Source organism: Cebus imitator, unplaced genomic scaffold (assembly GCF_001604975.1).
Source record: "Cebus imitator isolate Cc_AM_T3 unplaced genomic scaffold, Cebus_imitator-1.0 Scaffold130, whole genome shotgun sequence".
Classification (NCBI taxonomy): domain Eukaryota; kingdom Metazoa; phylum Chordata; class Mammalia; order Primates; family Cebidae; genus Cebus; species Cebus imitator.
Window position 1 is genome coordinate 1,622,100 of NW_016107445.1, and position 5,098 is coordinate 1,627,197.

Consider the following 5,098-nt stretch of genomic DNA (forward strand, 5'->3'; position numbering starts at 1 on the left):
TTCTGAGGCTAGCAGATAATCTAATGCCAGTCTCTTTTGATAGAGTGCGTTTCTCATTTGTGTAGACTATACAGCTAGCAAATCTAAATAAAGCTCTAGATCTTTCATTGGTCATAATTTCTAATACTGCTTATAATCGGATGATACGATTAATTATATAGATGGGAGTACGATATCTCCACATCTCATCTTGCACCCAAGTAGCTGTACCATAATAGTTAATTATTCTCTCTGAAGGCCAATCTACTTCAGATGCTGGCCACTCTATTTTACACCAAGTTCTAAGTTTCCCTGGTGTCATGGTGATGCCATAATCTCCACTAAATCCTTTCTTGAAAAAAAAATATTTTTTAACATGGCCCCTAATGGAGTGGGTTCACTCCGCATCTTACCCCCACACTTACTTCATCAATATGATCTCCTCACATGTACTTGTGAGGCAGCACTCACAAAAGGTAAAGGGGTTGCTCACTGGCTTTGCCCATTACTGCAGCTTGGGGCTCAGCACTTTACCCCAGTTTTCTGCCTGTTATGGTGCAGCACACATGCTCTTCCCAGTTGGGCCCTGCCACACTCACTCACAATTATACACGTTGCACCAATCAAGTCAAGAACAGAGGCAAGATTGTTACTACCCACATAGAGACCGAAACAAGTTCAGGGTACTGAAACCAGTTAGAGAGAAACGAAATCAAATCCAGAGTGCTGACACTGGCACACCGTGGGTGATCAGGCCATGCTTCCACCCAGGCGGAGTGGGCAAGTTTCCCAGGATCGATCCTGTGGTGTTTCTGTTGTCCAGAACTTCCAAGTACCCATTCCTTCAAGGTGTTCAGCCACTGTGGATCCACACTGCGGGGAGTTTCCTGATCTGCTCTGGTGAGACTTTCCACTGGGCCAATACCTGCCCCGGAACACTCTCAGGAATTTCCTCACCCCCACAAGGATGCTCTGAAGGGCTAGGCAAACCACCAGAAAGGCTGTGCCGGCTGTCAACCGAAACTCGCTTCCTGGTCAGGGAACCAAATGAAGCAGGAGTGGCCGTAAGAAACAGACCTCTGGAACACCAAACTGAGAAGGAAGGGCTGATTTATTCGGCCAGGAGCAAGGTGGCATCGTTGCCTAACAGCCAAGCTCCTCTAACAAAGGAAACCTCTACCTTTATTTAGGCTTGTGACTCTAGACATTACATGTAAAAGGGTCTTGGGTTTACAGTTTTAGAAAGTACATGTGAGGAGGTCATATTGATGAAGTAAGTGTGGGGGTTTTAACAAGATTGAATGGGGACAACAGAGGGTGTTTCTCCATATCACCCCCACCCTTAAGATTCCCTGAGACCTTAAGGGTGTGTGTGTGTGTGTGTGGGGGGGGGGTTAATCTTTAACCTCCCGGGCCACTGACCTCATGCCTGCTATGTGTCAGCTTTTACTTCCTTCTTTGAGATAAGAGACAGGAAAAAGGGGTTTCTTTCCTCAAAGGCTGGTTTGTTTGTGAATGAATGACACTTGGAGTGACCAGTTAACTTTCTGGCCTTGCCTTTTATGTTAAAGAGGGCACTGGAAACAATGGCTGGAAACTTTTAGGCAGCTTTCCTGAAACCAAGATTTATTATACAGCTCTTGCAACACAATCCTGAGATGAAGCACATATTCATTGAGAGGATTTCAGACCCACGAAGCTGTGCCTGGAAATCTCCCAGATGCTCAATGATGGCTGGTACTCTTCTGTACCAAATCCTTTACCTTTAATAAAACTCCTACATGAATGTGCTCTTTGGAGCTTTGCAAGTCCTTTCAGTGCTAATCAGTAGTAATCCTTGCAAAATTGAACTGTGAACTCTGGTTGTCGGGTGGCAGCTTTATTCCCCATTTTTTTTTTTTGTTTTTTTTTTTTTTTTTTTTCTTTTTGTGGAGAACGGGGTGTTGCTATATTGCCCAGGGAGGTCTCGAACTCCTGGACTCAAGCTATCCTTCCGCCTCTGCCTTCCTAAGAACGGGGATTACAGGCGTGAGCCACAGCGCCCGGCCCCCTTTCTTTTTTTAGACAGGGACTCGCTGTGTCACCCACGCCAGAGTGCAGCGGCATGATCTCAGCTCACTGCAGGCTCAAACTCCTGGGCTCAAGCAATCCTCCCACCTCAGCCTCCCAAGTGGTGGGGACCACAGGTACGTGCCACCATGCCCAACTAATTTTTGCACTTTTGTAAAAGCAGGGTGTCACTAAGTTGCCCAGGCTTCTCTTAACTCCTGGGCTCAAGCGATCCACTCACCTCAGCCTCCCAAAATTGCTGGGATTACAGGTGTGAGCCATCATGCCCAGCCTCACTTTCAGATCCATTACTTCTGGCAGAGATGCTTTGTATCTGTTCCATACATGTGTGGTTAAGGGGCCAGTGAAAGATACCAGCAGACAGGATTTGGATACTCCCTTTCTGACTCTTTCCTTCCAACATTCACCTACTCTCTTAGCTGGCAACCATTTCCTGAACTTCAGTTTTCTGGTTCCCCAGGCCATTTTCCACCAAGCTTTTCTAGGCCCCTCTGCTTCTGGCATCATCTGCACTTGGTCTCAGGCTGAAAGTTCCAAAAAGTGAGAACTCACTTTGTAGAACTCCCCTCTTCCAAACAAGTATGCTCCCATAGAGTCTCTTTTCTGCTTACTCTCCAGTGATTTGGTTACTGCTATTTGTTTTAGGTTCAGCGTTTATGGTTCTTTTCTCTCTTTCTTTTTTTCTTTCTTTCTTTCTTTCTCTTTCCTTCTTGCTTTCTTTTCCTTCCTTCCTTCCTTTCCCCTTTCTTTCTTTCTTTCTCTTTCTTTCTTTCTTTTTCCTTTCCTTTCCTTTCCTTTCCTTTCCTTCCTTCCTTCCTTCCTCCCTCCCTTTTTCTTTTCTTTTCTTTCTTTCTTCTTTCTTTCTTTCTTTCTCTCTCTTTCTTTCTTTCTTTCTTTCTTTCTTTCTTTCCTTTTGTTTCTCTTTCTTCTTTGCCTCCCTCCCTCCCTCTTTCTTTCCTTCTTTCCTTCCTTTCTTTGACAGAGTCTCACACTGTCACTCAGGCTGGTGTGCCATGGCACCATCTTGGCTCTGCAACCTCCACCTCCCGGGTTCAAGTGATTCTCCTGCTTCAGCTTCCCAAGTAGCAGCTGGGATTACAGGCATGCACTGCCACACCCGGCTAATTCTTTTGTATTTAACGGGGTTTCATTATGTTGGCCAGGCTGGTCTCCCCTTGTGATCTGCCAGACTCAGCCTCCCAAAGTGCTGGGATTACAGGCGTGAGCCACCGTGCCTGGCCTGGTTTATAGTTATTTTCTATGGAGAATTCAGTCTGGTTTGATCTTACTTTATCACTAGTGGAAGTGGGACTTCTGATGAGATTTTTAAAATATTGCCTTTTTCCATGAAAGTCGTTTTAAAATGAAAAAAAAAGCTAAATTTTAGTTTAGTTTTCAGCAGAGAAAATCTATTGCCAACTGTGAGTTAACGGAGTGTCTTAGAAGGACAGCATTTAAAGGAGAACCCTGTTTCATCCTAAAAATAATCATGAATTTATTTTTTTAAGACAAGAATTGGTCAGAAAAAATATTTTTACCAAAAAAGTGTTGATCAGTTATCTGCTTATTGTACCTAAGTGTTATAATGAAGTACTTGATACACTACAATCTTTTTTTTTTTTTTTTTTTTGGAGTCGGAGTTTCGCTCTTGTTACCCAGGCTGGAGTGCAATGGCGCGATCTCGGCTCACCACAACCTCCGCCTCCCGGGTTCAGGCAATTCTCCTGCCTCAGCCTCCTGAGTAGCTGGGATTACAGGCATGCACCACCATGCCCAGCTAATTTTTTGTATTTTTAGTAGAGACGGGGTTTCACCGTGTTGACCAGGATGGTCTCGATCTCTTGACCTCGTGATCCACCCGCCTCGGCCTCCCAAAGTGCTGGGATTACAGGCGTGAGCCACCGCACCCGGCCAATACACTACAATCTTGACATTATTAGATGATGACAAGCAGTTGCCAATGACAACTAGAAAGAAAGATTGCTCAACACGCTACATGAATATTTAATCTTTGTTTCTTTTTCACAATGTTAATATACTGTCTTCTTTAATTCTCATAATAATCTACTGAGATAAGTTTATCCATTTAGCAGATGAATAAACAGATGTTATAGGGAGGGAAGACGCATGCTAAAAGATAACGGCTGGCCTGTTTGATCCCTAAGCCAGGCTTTTAACTACAGGTACTACACGGTTAATTACTATGAGTTAGTTGACATTTGTAAGCATATATGTGGATGTGGGTCTGTGGATGTGTGTAAGTATGCTTTTTGGATATTTTTAGTAAGTGATACTTCCAAAAGAGGAAAAAAAGATTAAAGAAAAAGGTACTGCCAGATCTTAACTCTCTGAAGGTTTCTTGTGTACACTGGTATTAAGTTTATCAAGAAATGAATGTTTTGTATGAGAAATATAAACATGTATTTTAAACCAAATTCATTTAATTTTCTTTAGAATATTTAAAATAATTATGTCCCATAATTAGTACCTCTGAAACCCAATAGTGTATTTCATAATGTCAGAGTTTTCGGCCTGAAAAGCTATAGTTGGCAAAATATAATTTTCAGGTCAAATCCTGCTTGATACATATTGCTATAAATTCTATTCTATTTTCTTATTCTATTCTATTCTGTTCTAGTCTGTGATTGGAATGTAGCCATGGTCATTTTTTATGTATTTTCTATGGCTACTTTTGTGCAACAGCGGCAGAGCTGAGTAGTTGCAGCCAATACTGTCAGCATTCACTCTCTGACCCTTTCTATTTTTTTTTTTCTAGACCAAGTCTCTATCTTGTTGCCCAGGCTGGAGTGCAATGGCATGATCTCAGCTCACCACAACCTCCACCTCCGAGGTTCAAGTGATTTTCTTGCCTCAGTCTCTCAAGTAGGTGGGATTACAGGCATGTGCCACCACATCCGGTGAATTTTTGTATTTTTAGTAGAGGCGGGGTTTCTCCATGTTGGTCAGGTTGGTCTCAACCTCTTGACCCCAGGTGATCTACCTGGTTGGCCTCTCAAAGTGCTGGGATTACAGGCATAAGCCACTGCGC